Source organism: Mytilus californianus, unplaced genomic scaffold (genome assembly GCF_021869535.1).
Source record: "Mytilus californianus isolate M0D057914Y unplaced genomic scaffold, xbMytCali1.0.p SCAF_1, whole genome shotgun sequence".
NCBI classification, from domain to species: Eukaryota; Metazoa; Mollusca; class Bivalvia; order Mytilida; family Mytilidae; genus Mytilus; species Mytilus californianus.
In genome coordinates this window covers 25,986,383-26,004,062 of record NW_026262581.1, presented here as the reverse complement: position 1 = coordinate 26,004,062, position 17,680 = coordinate 25,986,383, and positions in this window count along the sequence as shown.

The following is a 17,680-nucleotide window of genomic DNA, read 5'->3' as shown; positions in this document are numbered from 1 at the left end:
ATAATTTGATTTTCTAATAGATTGGATTTGAGTAGGCATTCATATTTTCCCGCAAAACGTTCTTGAGATATTCTCCCGCATGCGTTAACACAATGTTTCTGTACGTGTGAATAGATATCAATGATTTTTACTTATATATATATATATATATTTCTAACGACAAAACATTTTCATATCATTAATTTTTATTCTAAAAAAATATTTTTATGAGTATTCATTGAAGAAATGAATTTATAACAAGCGATAAGGAATGTTATTTTGCACTCGATAATGTCCGCGTATTTATAGATCGGTTACCAGTCAAAAACGAAAGTTACGTAAGTAGAAATCTCTGTGACAACAATACATCGGAATGCCCTCACGGTCATCGCGATGTAAAGATGCGGAATATATTTTCTTTTTGGAAATGTCGTATATAATGCATTAAAACAACAATTTATAAATTGCATGCGTGCGAAGTGCTTTTCTGGATTTTTCTTCACCAGGAACGCTCATAGTTTTAAGCCAAGAATGTATTTATATTTATGCCCAGCCTAAAATAGTCAAAAATGATACGGTGCGGCAAAATAATATTAGACATAAAAATAAAAATTGTACACCACCCAAAAAAGCTTAAAAAATTAAATTAATCAATATAATTATATATATTTCGGATCACAAACGTTTTTCATCAGCATCAGCAGCCCGATGTATAAAATGGCGCTTAATTAGAATTTAGAAATCCTAATGATTATACAGACTGAATATTGTCTGATGCAAGGATAAACTTGTGGGTTCGTGAATCTTGAAGGTCGAGCAAATTTAATATAATATACAAAAGGTAAAGGGAAATTTTTAACTACATAATTAACGCCAATAAATTTGATTCACCAAATAGGGAAAACCACTTAGGTTGAGTTTTACTTTTAACGATATCGTGTTATTCAGAACTTATCTCATTGTTCCGTATTTGTTGACGAAAAACATTAAATTTCTGTGATTGTGGATGGAAACTCTTTTTTTTCAGTTTTATATGAAACCTTCTTTTTCTAGAATGTTTATATTCACGAAAAGACAATAGTTCTCTATTGAATGTACATGTGACAAGAGCAGACCGGTGTGCTCGATAACTTAGGTGTGAAAAAATAAGCATACTTTGGGAATTGTAACATGCTAAGGACTTTTTGGAACACTCAGAAAATTGGTGACCCGAAAGATCTTTCGATTTTGTATGTACATGATTTTTTCCATTTTTTTTTATCAATATGCAGCAATGATTGGCAGTTTTTAAATTTCAGTTTCACAAGCTTCTAAAGCAATTATCTCGATAAATACTGAACATAAAACACCGTGTACTTGCATGTATATTTCTAATATCACAGTTTAATAAATAATTTCTTTAAAATGTACAAATATTATTAAGAAATATAACTTTTGATCAGTATCGTCACTGGTATTGTTTTATTATTGAGTTTCTCGACTCTATCATAAGAAGAGTGAATTTTCTATTTTTTTCGTTCACTGGATATACCACTGTATGGATTATAGGTTATTTCTTAACAACAATCGTACATGTTTAAAAGAATATTTTGTTAAACTCTGTTATTAGAAATGATGTTGTATTTTCATTATCTATCGAGATATTTGCATTAGAAGCTTGTGAACCTGAAAGGAGTAGGACCAGTAAGACCCCTTTTTGGCCCCAAAATATAGCAGTTTTACAAAATTGTTAAAATGTAAATGTTTAGCTATTTATTGGAAAGACGAACACTTCTGTTACATAAATATGGGCTGTTTTTGACAATACAATGCACATGTATCGGGTACTATCATCATTAAGTCATGCTAAATTACTGAAATCTTTGAAATTTTAGCATTTTGGTTAATTTTTAGACGGTTACCGTCTGAAATGGAAGTGGCCGCATTTGTGTTCATTCTTAATATTTAAATGTAAGTTGTATTTGATGATAATACATAACATATATAAAGGTTGAGAATGAACACGGATGCGGCCACTTTCATTTTTGACAAAAACCATCTGAAAAGTGACATATTATAGCATATTTGGTAGATTTTTCATATTTAAGCTTGAATTTGAGCGTCTTTAATGACTAAATCAGTTCAAATCTTTCACATACACTGATTGAATCGACTGAAGTAGACACTCAAGTGTTTAAAAAGTGTCCAAAATCTTTCATCAGATAAACTTGAATTTTGAAGCCAAAATCGGCCCTTACCGGACCTACTCCTTTGGAAAATGATAATATTTGCTGCATATTGATGAAAAATAAAATCATGACTTTGTACCAACAAAATCTAATTTAAAGCTCTTTCAAATCAACAATTTTCGGAGTGTTCCATATAGTCTTTTGTATGTTACAATTTCCCAAAATATACCCATATTCCACAATTAAGTGTTCGAGTACTCTGGTCTGCTCTTGTCACGTGAACTTTCAATATAAAAATATTGTCTTTTCGTGAATATTACGATTTAAAAATGTGTGTCTGTGCAGACGAACAAACTAAACTTGTCTGATCTAGCTGCATATATATATATACGGATAATTGGCATGTTCCTGAGAGGTATACAGCTAGTAAACAGAGGGGGACGACGGCCTAGGTGCCGTGTGTAAACTTTTTAAATCACGTGGTACGATTTCAGTTTTCGTATGGCAATTTTAGATATTGCAAAAGACCGATTTGTTGATATATTATTATCAAATGTACTCTATTGCATTCATGGATTACATAGCAAGTTTTCACATATAAAGATTTATTGTTGACCGTAAATCACTTTTATATAAAACATGTAATGTATTTGTTACATCTTTCTGGTAATTTTTTTCATTAAAGATTATGTCCCGTAATGGCCGGATCTCTGTTGAAATATAAGGCACATATTTTTCTTGATATTTTGAAAGTTCACAAGTAAAAAACATTGATATTTAAAACAGTTTAAGAATATTGTTCGTACAGATTAAAACATAAAAGGTATCCTTAAGTCTCTATCCGTTGCTACAATGTTGGACGCAAAAAAATGATGATTAAAATAAAAGTCGATATCTTTATCAAACATGTCAAATCTGTGAGTTAATACGTTAACCCAGATGTAACCTAAGGCACGAAAAACCATTGCTTTGTGATTTTTAATTATATTAAATATAAAATGAAAAATGTTCACCCGAAAACCCATACGAATAAGCTTTAATTTTTAATTGTGTAATATTTGTGTCTATTTTTTTGTCTATTTTTTATTTTAACCATCTTCAGATATTTACTGCACCAATAGTTGTTAACAATGCCCCTTAGTGTTACAACAATGAAACTAAGGTTCCTCCCCGTATTGTTAATTGATAATAAAACACATGCACTTGTCTCCAAAAAACATTTACCTAGTAAATACTTTAATATAACAGAAAGTACCCAACTCGTATTTTTGAAAAATGACACTCGGTCGCCAACTTCCGTTATATTTCGAATCCGCTGTTGTCCATCCTACTGAAACTTGTCATGACGTAAATCTTATTCTACATTAAATTATCTACAACATGGTGTATAAAACGCTTACCTCTGCAGTCGTTTAAAAGGGAACGACCATTTTACTTTTAAAAAAATATTCTGATCCCCAATTTGATGAAACAAAATATTGTGGTCAAGCAGATTACAAAAAAAAATATTCTGAATCCAGATTTTCCCCATACCTTATAGTGTTAAATTTTGAAAAAAATAATTTGATTGACAGCGTCGAAAAACTAAAAAAAAATGTTCGCTCCCTTAGTATTCGTAGCAGGCATTCGAAGTAGGTCACCCGTAAGTTATTTCGTCTTCTCACAACAAACAAACAAACAAACAAACAAACAAACAAACAAAAATAAATGAAAATAAATAAATAAATAAAAGTGAATTTATAATTAGTAGCGTCCTTGCTAAAACGGGACAAACATTGAACAGATCACGTCCTCTTTTCCTCGAATGTGACCTACCGAATTTGACTTATCACTGGGTATGAAATTACATGAACAACACGAAGTGTGCCACATATGAAGCAGGATCTGCTTACCATTTGAGAGAACCTGAGATGACCCCGGTTTTTGTTGGGGTTCGTGTTGCTCAGTCTTTTAGTTTTCTATGTTATGTTTTGTATAGTGTTTTTGTCTTTTGGACGTTTTTCGTTTCTTGCAATCGAGTTGTCCTTTTGTTTTCGACTAATGAGTTTGAATTTTCCTTTGGGATCTTTCGCCTCTTTTTTTCAGCGTTTACAGGGGAGATAATATTTTGACACCAGATTTCCCACTGTATACATTTGTACACAATCCTCATGTTATTTACGATTTCGAAAACCCGACTCTCGTCTACATCTCGTTATCTAGAACGAGGGGATTTATTTGCTTCAAAGTAAGTGATTGGTTCAAAAAGTTTTGTTAATTCAACAAATCTTTTCCATATTAAAAATTTTGTAAGGGGTTCTGCGGAACCCTGTGTCTCGCCTGCGATTGCTGCTGTCAGTGTAAAAGTGTAATATTGACTTAAAAAGTGAGTTCATTTATCAGTAAAATACAGAATTAAAAAAAAAATCAAACCTTATCTTAATATGCTATATCATGGTCTTGAAGATAAGCTTCTGTTCAATTAAGTTTAAAAAAATCGAAGAAGGTTTACAAATTTTAACATATCAAACAAGTTTGATCCCAGACTGTCTGTAAATGTTATCTGTAAAAAACTAAGTCCATCTATCAGAAAAATACTGAAAACGAAAAAAAAATATATTTAAAAGTTAGCTTCAGATATTATCTCTTAATCATAAAAAAGCTTCTGCCAAAGTTTCATAAAATTATGAAGGTTTGATAAAGTAATTGATGTGTAGCAAACTTTAACCCTAGACTGTATCTACTTGTTAAATGTAAAAAAAAAAAAAAAAAACTAAATCCATAACAGTTAAAGATGGAAAAATGAAAAAAAAAAATTCTAAATTTTGATCTGAATACTGTATTTTGGTCATAACTAAGCTTCTGTCTAAATTCCCTAAAATTCCATGAAGGAAAAACTTTAACCGCAGACTGTATCAACTTTTAATTGTAAAAAAAATAAGTTCATTTATTAGTAAATAACGGAAAAAATATTTTCAAAGTTTTGCCCTGGATACTGTATGTTGGTCATAAACAAAATTATGTCCTAATTTCCCAAAATTCAAGGAAGGTTTGATGTATAAAAAAAACTTTAACTTCAGACAGAACCTTAATTTTGACAACGCCAACGCCGACGACGAAATCAGGGATCGCTATGTCTCGCTTTCGCGGCATAAATGTTGCTGGTTCGACAAAAGCATTGGCGCTGCCATTATTGTTATCCGAGCGCGAATTCCAATGTCGACTTACCTTCTCTAGGAATTATTTGTTAATCATTAGAGCAATTTGTATTGATGTTTCCATTCCATAGGGTATCATATGTCATTTAAAATTACGTACTTGAACCCCTCGGATGGCTGGCGACAAGTGAAAAGTAAAATAACAAAAATACCGACCTCAAAGGAAATCTAAAACGGAAAATCCCTTATCAAATGGCAAAATCATTTTTTATTTAAGCTCAAACACATCAAACGAATGGAAAACAACTGTCATGTTACTGACTTGGTACAGGCATTTCCTTATGTAGGAAATGGTGGTTTAAACCTAGTTTTATAGCTTACTAAACCTCTCACTTGTATGACAATCGCATAAAATTCCATTATATTGACAAAAATGTGTGAGCAAAACAAACGGACATAAAAGGTTAAAATTTAAAAAATTGGGATACAGAAGAAAGGCATGTATAAAAATTGTGTTAGTATTGCCAAATCTTAACTTTATTAGTGAATTCAATGTTTGCGCCAATTTATTGCTCATAAGTGCAAAGTAAAGTTTGAGATTGCATGTACAATATGCACCAAAAATATAACAAAAATAATTCATTCGCTCAAATAATCAATAGATCCTTTAGATTCTTTAAGAGGCAGGTAATTCTTGGAGAAGTTAAAACCGTTTTTTCCCTATCAAATACGTTTTTGGAAAGATATATACTCGAAATCGTGACAGTGGTTACAAAACAACTGGTCGATACCCACATTACTTCGAGTCGATCATTGTTTAACAACAATGTCATAAAAGCATTGCATTGTCATAAGCACCACTATAACTTATGAGAACTTGTAAGAATGTCGTTCAAATATCAGTACTTTAAATCTTATCCGATAGGAAAGTGGAATGGATACTAATAACAGTTTGCCTTCATGAATTGACGTTTTGTATATAGCTGTAGTATTGTACTGTTAAACGTGATTATATTCATTTGAAGTTATGTTTGTAATTGTGTTTTATGTGTAGTGAAGCCACGGGTAATGTATCTAAACATTAGATTTTATAAAATAAATTTCAATAAATTAAAAATGTTTAAAGAAAACAGTGCAGTTGTTCAATTAAAATTTACGAAACAACGATTGCTGAAAAAGTAGCTGCTATATTTTAAAACTATATATCTCCCTTCCACATACCGGCATAATTTCGATTGCACATGAACACTTATAGATAAAAAACGTGCAACCTTTTCCGCCACAACGCTTGATAAAATCTTAATCTTTTTGTATAGAAAAATCGAAAAAAAAAGATGCGTGCTGATTTAGGATTTTTTAAATACTGTATTTATAGTGAACTTTTAAGGGTCAACTTTTATTTATTCTAGAATTTTTGAATTATTTTATTTTTGTTCGCAAAGAACATTGAAAAGTGAAAAAAGCGACTAGAACTCTATATTTTATCTCCCTCAAATATATCATAGCTCTGATTCCTATTCCGCGTTTTTACTATACTATTGTTTACTTTTTTGTCCTTTCAGCTCTGTAATGTTTGTATTACGTGTTGGTTTTTAGATATTTTGACCTCGATTATCACTGAAAAGACATTTCGTATCTGTAAATAAATGTTACGAGACTATTCCTTTAAAATCTCAAAATATCGCATAAAGTTTAATTAAAATAAAGACATGAATATCAAAAATTGAAAAATCAAACAATATGTTATATAAAAAAAAACAAAAAAACACACAAAATGTACGACTTCCTAATTTCCGACATTCCGGTCATTCGATATTTAACTCCATCTAAATTAGTAAGTTTGGCTTTATTCAGCTTAAACTGGCAAACTTAAAATTTCAAACTCAAGGTACAGAAATGGAACACATTTGTACTGTAACATTGAATTGTTACCCCTTTTTTCATGTTGGGGTATTGGTTTTTCTCCTTGCTGAAGACCGTACGATGACCAGTCACCATTAAATGCTTATACATGTATCTTCGACATTTGAACTGGTGGGTAGTTGTCTCATTTTCAAACATACCACATGTCCTTATTTTTATATTAAAATGTAATATCGACAAACAAGGTTAAACTCTCCAGTCAATTCGTTCTTCGAAAAATCGAAACTTTTATAAACTATCTTATATTTTATTTTAAACAAGGTCACATATCCAACTAAGTCAGACATCACGTGACTTTTGTGACGTATACTAGCCGCCATTTTGTATTATATTGCCCCATATAAAATGCATAGGTGCTTCAATAAAGTTTAGTTTTCTCATGAACCTGACCCGTTTTCTAACATTTGCAAATCAATCCTTGATATTCAAACATATTTCTATCAAACAATGTTGGTCCTAACAGTTTAATTTTTGATTAAATTCTGTCACTGGAGAATCGTAAAAACATGTACTTTTTCTCGTTATTTCTCCGTTGACTCAATGCTAAATGTACCGATACCCATGTCTACTTGTATAACAAATAAAGAAATTCCGTTAATAAAAATAAAACTTTGCAAATCGATTAAGTATATTCAAACATATATCTGGCGAAAAATACTATTTAAAACAGTTTAATTTCTGGGCAATTTCGGTCAAAAATCGATTTAAAAAAGTGAATATTTCGGGATTTTTCAAAATGGCGGATGATGTATATGGAAATGTTGCATCAAATCGAGGATTTGTATAGTAAGACTTTCCTTGATTTAATTTAATTTTCATGTAGAATCTCTGATGTTTCTGTTATTTTCTTTGGTGATATTTCGATATGATTGATTTCAAAATTTATTGATAAAAAAAATATTATTTTAAGTGTGACACGGGAACATTTTATTTTGACAGATATCCAGGATATACTGTTACCAGAAAATAGTTAACAATAAAATTTATAATAAAAATTTTTCTCTTCTTTTTTTAAACGGTTTTTTTCCTGTTTTCTGTATAATTTATCTTTCTTTAGAAATATATTTATACATTCCTTTTAGAACAAAAAAATATTTACGTCCCAAGAGAGAAAAAAAGATAAATATTCCATACCTTCAAAATCCCATCACTTGACGAACAGGTGAACTCTGACTTTGGATGTAATGTTACATAACAATATATTGTCAGGTAGACGTGCAAACCAAAAGCAACCAGGTGACATTAAACATCCTGTGTATACATGTATTACCAGAGTTTAAATTTTGTGATATACAAAAGTTTTCATAACTGTACAAATAAATATCTTCTCTTCCCCGTGTCAAACCAGAAGAAGTATGTATCATAATAAACTTTAAGAAAATATGAATATTATAAAAAAAAATCTTTAAAAAAATAATTTTTGCTTTAAAAGATAATCAAACTAATATTTATGTTTCTATAATTATTTTTAAAGAAATATTTTGATTCAAATTTTAATTTAAACGAATTTTGTATTATTTCGTAAAAAATTAAACGAGATTTCATTGAATATGATGTTATTATTTATTTTTTTAATTCAATATTTTAAGCAAAATCCAGGCATTCAATAAATCGATATAAAGTTAAACTTGTGTAAAAAATTTGTTATTGTATACATTTCAACAGAGACATATAATACAATTGCTCTGATTTCAACAACATTGTATACCCGACAATATTTATCGACAGAGTTATCGGTCCTGAATAGGACTGATATAGTTGGGTATGAAATGTAAAGATAAAAACCCTCAAAGAACATCTTCGAAAGCCAAGGGTTACGATCCTGTCCCCTCCTCTCTGTTTAGCGACAAAAAAGGATTTCCTGATTTAATCAACTGAATGACTTTACATGTACAACTGTGCAATTTCCAAATCATTTATAAAAAAAATTTGACATCGGGATACCGCGAATCTAAAAAGGCGCGAATCTAGTTTTTTTTTGTAAATCGCGAAAACATGACGGAGTTGAAATTTCCGGGTTTACAGTTGCTTTTAGTGGAGAGGAGGGGACTAGATCGTAATCCTTGGCTAGCGAAGATTATAATAAATGGCAGATCTAAAACAACAAAGGATATTTAAAACACTAATATTTTGGCGTTGCATAATTTCTATACTGTGTATGACGTCTTTACACTAAATTCATTGGAAAAGACAAGACAAGAAGATATTTCATTTAAGTTTCACCTCTTACAAAACATTTACACATTATAAATTCATATATAAAACAAGAGCCACTCTAAAAAATGTTATGAGAGACTATATAATTTATATTTACATAAAATATGACTAAACAAAACAGCAAGTAAATCTGTATATAATGAACAACTCAAAATTACATGTTTTTTGATCTTCGATTTTATCATCTTTACAATTAAAACAAACTCTATCACGTTTCAGTTAGATTTGTACTTATCGACATTTTGTCTTGGGTACATGGTTTTTTATTGGTTTTGAACTACTGTTAACAGAAAAATTTCCGATGCCGTTTTATTTTAGCTGTTTTTGTGATAAGATTTGAAGCGAGAATATCTCAAGGAAACCAATTCATTAGACAAAGACAGTACATGAACGTCACAGTATACCAATACTGCATATGTGGCCAGCCAGGAGATTATCAGGCTTATGGAGGTACCAAGATCAAAACGATTTTTTTTTTGCCTTTGTATAGAGTATACAATGATTCAATTCATTTTGCTATATTCTCCAAAATAACAGAACTATGGTCATTTTTGTTAGTTATTTAGTTTATTAAAACATTTCTATTTTTAACAATTTTTACATGTATGTTATCTATTATAGTTGTTATGTCATATATTTATTTTTTTTCGGTGGGGGGGGGGGGGGGGGGGGGGGGGTCATGTCTTTTTGAATTAATCAAATGTAATTGAAGCTTTGATCACTAAATAACTGAAGAATTTTGATTCGCTTGCCATTGCAAAAAACTCATCATAGATACCAGGATTGACATTTTGAATTTGCGCCAGACGCGCGTTTCGTCTACAAAAGACTCATCAGTGACGCTCGAATCGAAGCTTTATTTATTTTAGGCAACATTTCGAAACATCATTTCTTTAATCTGAAAATAAAAATCAGAATTCATGATTGTTTGAAAAGACCGAAAATCTAAACTTTAGATATTGAGCAATTCGTAACGCCAACAGGTAGAAATACATTTAATCTTTCATAAAACTATTAGTTAAATTTTCTACAAGCTGAAAAATAAAAAGTGAAAATTGTGTACGGACTGCCAAGATTTTCAGTAAAACATTTAGATAGGAACTGTTGAAACTTCTACTGCTATGATATGGAAAAAATCCTGTAAATACAAGTAGTTTCAAATGCTAGACAGTGGTATATGTTATAGCAAATTGAAACCAAATCCAGATCATGATTGATGATTGTTTGATCATCTGAAGTATAATTTGGACCCTTAATTAAAGGTATGCAATCTTTCAATTTTCAACATGGGACCCTATATGTGATCAGCTGAAGGATTATTAGGACCCTTAATTATATTGAATTATGAGATTGGTTATTTAATGATTTTGTTAAATAAGTAAAAAGTTGTTCACACACAAGAAATTTATTTTCTGCTTTAACAGTTTGATTCACGATGTTTTAAAAGTTCAGTAATCATTATGATTTAATATTTTGAAATGAAAAAATTATAAACAAATCGGTTAACGATGACTTGTGTAAAAAACAAAACCCGAACCGGTAGTATAAATAAAAGAGTTCAAGAGAACTCGATTAAGAAAATTTCCAATTAGTACGATTAGCATGTCCTTCTAGTCTGTGCGTGTATTCTATAGCATTCTTCATCATTAAAATGCTTCACCATTAAAATGACGGTTACAGTCGTTGCAGTATATCCAGTTCTCATCTCTTTTCTCATGAATTTTATGACATGATGTACAGATGTTTTTGCAACGGTGTTCCTCTTTGTGCTGGTATCCCTTTTTGCATGTGTGACAATAAAAACTACGGGATAAAAAAGCAGGCATACTAGTGATAACATCAAAATGCTCATCATGAAAATACAAATAAATCTTTTTTTCTGCCTCTGGTCCTTTGAAAATGACTCCATTGAAGTGCTACTTTGAAATAACATGTATTTAATATTCTGGCATCACTGCTTAAAATTTATTGATTTCTTCAATTCCACATATATGCAGAGGGACATTTGCAAAAGGATGTAATTCGATTGCTAGATGTTCTTGAAGTGTTCTCCCTTGCCGAATACTATTCCATTTTTCATGTTTGTCGATGTTTGCTTTTGCGATAACTTAAGCCCTTGCGCAGCATATTTCATCTTTGTTTTTTATGCTTAGAATGCATTGTTTGGTCTTCAAAAACCACTCTAGGTCAACGTTGTTACTTGGCTTTTTCGTCCCTCCCGTTGGAAGTTCGACTTGTGTCATTTCAATTTCAAGCGTGTTATCTAACACAAATTGTTCATATGACTGTAAAACTCTCTCTGTCTCATGCAGTAATGTTTCAACTGATAGCTGAGAGACTTTCATGAATGGTATGATGATAGGAAAATCCAACTCTGGGCATTGGACTGACAATCTTATGAGGTCTGTTGACTGCATGAACTCTGTGATATTTCTAATTATAGGTAGATCATGAACTTATAATTCCCTGAACGATACCTTGTAACGAGTGATCGATATTGTAAATTTATGCATATGCTGTGTTGCTTGTTACTTGACGTTTTGAAGTTCGGTTAAGGTCATCCTCAGCTGGTCTTTTCAAACCTCTACCAATCTGATTATGATTTTCTTCTCTGTGGCGTTGAACATTGTCATGCCTCGAAAACAGTATATCACAGTCGTTACATTGAAATAACGACCTATCCCGGTGTCTCAATAAATGACAATCTAGATTATCTTTTCGTCCAAATGTTTTCTGGCAAATTGTACATGGATATATATCTTTATGTCCAAATTGTCGACGATGATTGATCACTATTCCAATTTTAGAAAATGAAGCTCTACATTGTTGACATTCGTATGTTTGTGCCATCCTTCCTTCTTTATAGTTCTAGTACAAATGAATTGATTCTGATCAATATAAAGATTTAAATAGTCTAACTTTACTCATCATTTATTGATAGTCATCAATATGGAAATATTGTGAAGATACTCATTTAACGATTGATTATCAAAGAGAGCAGATGGATGATAAAACGTATCCCGTGTGTAAACTAAGATTTTCAAGAAAAGACGTTATGATGCGACATATCACAGAAACAAACATGAAATCACTCAACCATATCAGCAGAGCAGTCATGCGGATCCACCGCCGCCGGCGTGATGAAGATACGCCGCCGCCATCGCAACCCCGGAAGGAGGAAATAGAACACTTTGTGTTTAAACATTCATTCGCGATGACGGTGAGCGGACCAACATCATGTGGCAATACATTGTATGTGAAACAACTCCTTCAGAATTCAAGATTTATTCAGCCCACTTTTCAGAGAATAATATGGCTATACAGACGTTGGCAACCACTCTACGACGAAATACAAAAGACTGTTAAAACGTATGTTGAATTCGGACAAGGAATACCAGTTGATTTAGAGAAGGATAGCTATCTTGATCCAAGTGTAAGAAATATGATAGTTTTGGACAATTTAATGTCAACATCAGCAAAAGATCATAGAATCACTGACTTGTTTACGGAAAGTAGCCAACATAGTCAGTTGTAGTATTACATCAAAATCTTTACACAGAGAAGAAATTGTCATTACTTGGTATTATTTAACAACCCTGTCGATAAACAACAGATAATGACTTTAGGCAGACAAATGTATCCCGGAAAAGGACCATACTTTTTAGAAAATTTTTAAGAATCAACTAGTAAACCATTGGCTATCTTCTTCTGGATTTAAAACCAACGACACCAGAATCGAATCGATTGCTTGCTAACGTTTTACAACAACACTCATTAAAGAGCAATGAAGTCATTCCTACTTCAAATGATATAAAAGCAGCCCAGCATTCAGCCGTTCTTTATTCTTACGAAGATGATCCCAGTGAACAGACGTATGAAAATATGCCCTCCTGTGACGATTGCTGAGTAGTGCTTGACAGCATGCACGATTTACAAAGAAATATATCAAACATTAGTGTCCAGAAAACGAATCTTTAAAAAGGAAAAGAGACAACGAAGACCTAGATAACGAAAATTCTTCTAAAAAGTCAGTCCCAGAATGGGTTGAATATAATAGTGGCTCAGACGTTAGTAGTGAAGTTGGGGATGTTAATATAGCCGACAATGAACATGACGAAGGATACAAAACCCTATTACATGCAGCCATGGATACAGCAAAAGATACTCAGGATAAGAAATATATAATTACGTGAAAGAGGGTATGGACAAGGAAGACGCCATTCAACGAAGCAATAAAAAAATAACCCCTCTTGTTCAACGTCAGTTTTTTAAACGCTATATTGATTTATTGAAACTGATCGTGTTTAGCCATTAAAATGAAAAGAAGAAAAGAATGTCAACATTGAAAGTGAAACAAAGGTGAACAATTTCGTTGACTGATTCGATCTACAAAAAATTATTCTTATACAGGTTAAAACGATGTTTCACTATTTTTTAACCTATAACATGAAATTAAACAGACCTAGAAAAATACAATTGCACGTGGTCGCAATCTATTTATATCTATGTTTATGTTTTTATAGGGTTATGTGACCGTCGGCAGTCTTCGGAGGTCATCTCGATGGTTAATTAGACTAGAATACACACGAAATGCTGACATATATCAACGAGTCTATGCATTGTTAATTGTTTATTTCAGACTTATTGTAATTTGAATATACGTTTTAGAATGTTATAAATCAAATATGAGAATTTGAGTCTAATCGGTGAACATGAACTTGACAGCTAATGCCCCTTTAATGAATTATTTGATGATGATTATTTTGAAATGAATAGTTACAATGAGGATAAAGACAATGAGAACGATGAAGGGGACACTGACGAAGATATACAAGACGAAGATTAATCTTTATAATATACTATATAATAAGGACTTCATTTTGGGACCCTTTATAGCTTGCTGTTCGGTGTGAGCCAAGGCTCCGTGTTGAAGGCCGTACTTTGATCCATACTTGTTTACTTTTTACACATTGTGACTTGGATGGATAGTTGTCTCATTGGCACTCATACCACATCTTCTTATTTATATTCATTATATCCATTGTTATTCTTGTGTTGACAACATGTCTGCATGGGAGAAATATCTAAAGGACATTTACTAAAAAATATGTAAGCAATGAACGAGGTTGTTAAATGTGCTATATGCTTTTTTGTGCTTCTTTGTTAAATATTTGTTTGTTTTTGTTGTGATTAAGATTGTGACACGGTGTAGACTGCTGTACCCCTATTTTGACATTTTTACCTATTATGTCTGTTTGTTTTATTCACGCATCGTTGTCAATATAATGGAATTTGATGCGACTGTCATACAAGTGAGAGGTTTAGCGCTATAAAACCAGGTTTAATCCACCATTTTCTACATAAGAAAATGCCTGTACCAAGTCAGGAATATGACAGTTGTTGTCCATTCGTTTGATGTGTTTGTGCTTTTGATTTTGTCATTTGATTAGGGACTTTCCGTTTTGAATTTTCCTCGGAGTTCAGTATTTTTGTGATTCAACGTTTTACTATCTTCCGTCAAATCCTGCTAGATTTTCGGGACCAGACAAGCTTTATAATTATGTACAAAAAGAAGGGAAGTTCAAACTTAGTAAATATAAGATACGAAAATTGTTACAAAGCCAGGAACCATACAGTTTACATCGACCACTGAGAAAACCATAGAATAGAACGGAAATAGTAGTTGCCGGCATAGATGACATGGTCTGCCGATCTCATGGATATGGTCAAGTTTTCAAAATACAACAAAGAATATAGATACGTATTGGTAGTTATTGATGTGTTCTCAAAGTATTTATGGTTACTAAAATTAAAAGATAAAAAAGGCGTGTCCGTGGCAGCTGCATTTCAAGACATATTTAAAGTTGGAAGAGTTCCAAATAGAACAAGAACGGATATGGGACAGGAGTTCAAGGAAACGAGAGTTCAGACAGTTTTAAAAAAGGAAGGGATGTATCATATTTATGCATTTAATGAGGTTTAAGCATCAGTTTCTTAGCGTGTTATAAAAACTATAAAAAAAGAACATATATATTGCTACTTTTCGTACAATCAGTCTTACAGATACATAGACAAGCTACAAAGCTTTGCAGATGGATACAACCATACTGTGACGAATGTGTTTGGGACGACTATGCATTATAAAGGGCGAAGTCATTAGTGTCTGTCCCCTTTCGTATTTAAACCCTAAACAGCGAAACATTGGAATTAAAAGGTACAGTTACAATTTCTTTATCAGACTTAATATTTACCTTAAACTTCATCGTATTAATAAGTTACATTTTATTAAAATTACAGTGAGGTTAATCATTTGATAACTTGCATTATTTCCGACTATATTCTACTTTTCAGTGCGAGTACTTATGCATATCTCTGATTATTTTATAAACTGGCAAATGAATGAACTTGTATGAAGAATCCTCGGCGTGAGATGCAATAACAATATAATTGGTATTTTTATGGTCATCGGGTACCATAATATCTTCCTTGAGATAAGATATAATCGTTTAATTACTTGACATCCCTTGTTACTATGTTATGCTCAATATGGCACAGTCCAATAAAGGTGGACTCGTTCAGGGTTGACACACCCTTGTTACTAGGCAATATAGGGTAATGGTATTGTCCCATAGTGGTATATCCCAATCATCCAGGGGTATATAAGCAGCCGTCAGCAGTCAGTCAGGGTCGGTATTACGATCAGATCACACGTATAAGTGATAAGATAAATACCTGCTTATTGTTCCAAACATTGGATTGACTGCTCAAGTCTTTCCAATAACTGAACTTAGCAGAAGAATTGTCTTAAGCTGTTAGTGAGCTGCATCGAGAAAAGCAGAAGAGCTATAGAGTTAAGAGAGCTTCTTTTATTAAGATACGATATAGCAGAAAGAGCAACAATATTGCGAGCCTGTTGAGCTAACTATTTGGGATAGAAATATTGTGAGCCAGTGGAGCTACAGCACTAGTGAGTCTGTTGAGCAGTTAGAGCTACAGAGCTAGTGAGCAAGTGGAACTTGCTATTATTTGACCTGTAGAATCAGTAAGCCAGTTGGGCTGAATATTTATTTGAGCTGGAGGAGCTGGAGGAGCTTTAATGAGCCGAGAGCGTTGAAAAGGCATTGTAAACAAAATAAACTATATACACTAGTCTCAGATCTCGAGAATCAACTCGGGTACGGCCCCCGGCACGTTACATAAATTGGTGGCAGCGGTGGGATCTGAGAAAACTTCGTAAATCTGAGATAATCAATACGATTCGCAAAAGCTAGTAAGGAATCAAAAGAGCTTTACGAGTCAATTATACGCTCAATTATATTTAAGTAAATACAATATTTAAAATACTGTTGTTGTTATTTCTTGAGAAGTCATAATGGCAAAACTATTTCCAGATGAAATGGATGAGTTCATGAGCAAAATGAATGTAACAGAAAATCCCAGTCAGTCTACACCTAGACTACCTTCGCATCGCTTATCTTATGATTTTATGGAAGAGTCCGGGTATGCTACTGGTCGACCATCGACAGAATCTGAACTAATAGATTGTGATATAAGGAAATTGAAAGAGCAATTGGAGCAATTAGAATCCTTTAAGGAACCAACTGAGGACAGATTGTATCCAAAGTTACTTGATGATAATAAAGATTATGTACCATCAGGGGTAACTGTAAGATCAAAACGCTCTACAGATACTAAGAGAAACAATGAACCCATTATGAAGACAGATAATAAAAACCTGAGACAAACCAACTATACATCAGTGCGAGTTAAACCTGCAACATATGAAGGTACCTCATCATGGTTAGATTTTAAGTCCCATTTTGAGGCTTGCTCAAGTATTAATGATTGGTCTGAACAGGACAAAGGACTGTATTTAGCAGTCGCATTAAGAGGGCAAGCTCAAGGCATTTTGGGGGATTTACCGATTGAGAAACAACAAAATTATAAAGCGTTGGTAAATGCTCTGGAGCAAAGGTTTGCTCCACCGAACCAAACAGAGCTTTATCGAGTACAGCTTACAGAGAGGAGACAGAGTTAGGACAATCAATAAGACGATTAATAAATCAAGCTTATCCAACGGCACCAGAGGATGTACGAAATACACTTGCAAAACAATATTTTATTGAGGCTTTGGCAGACTCAGAAATGAGAATCCGTTTTAAACAGTCCAGGCCTCATGGTTTAAATGATGCACTCAGAGTAGCAGTTGAACTCGAAACGTATAACAGGGCTGAAAAACAACTTATAGACGGCCGT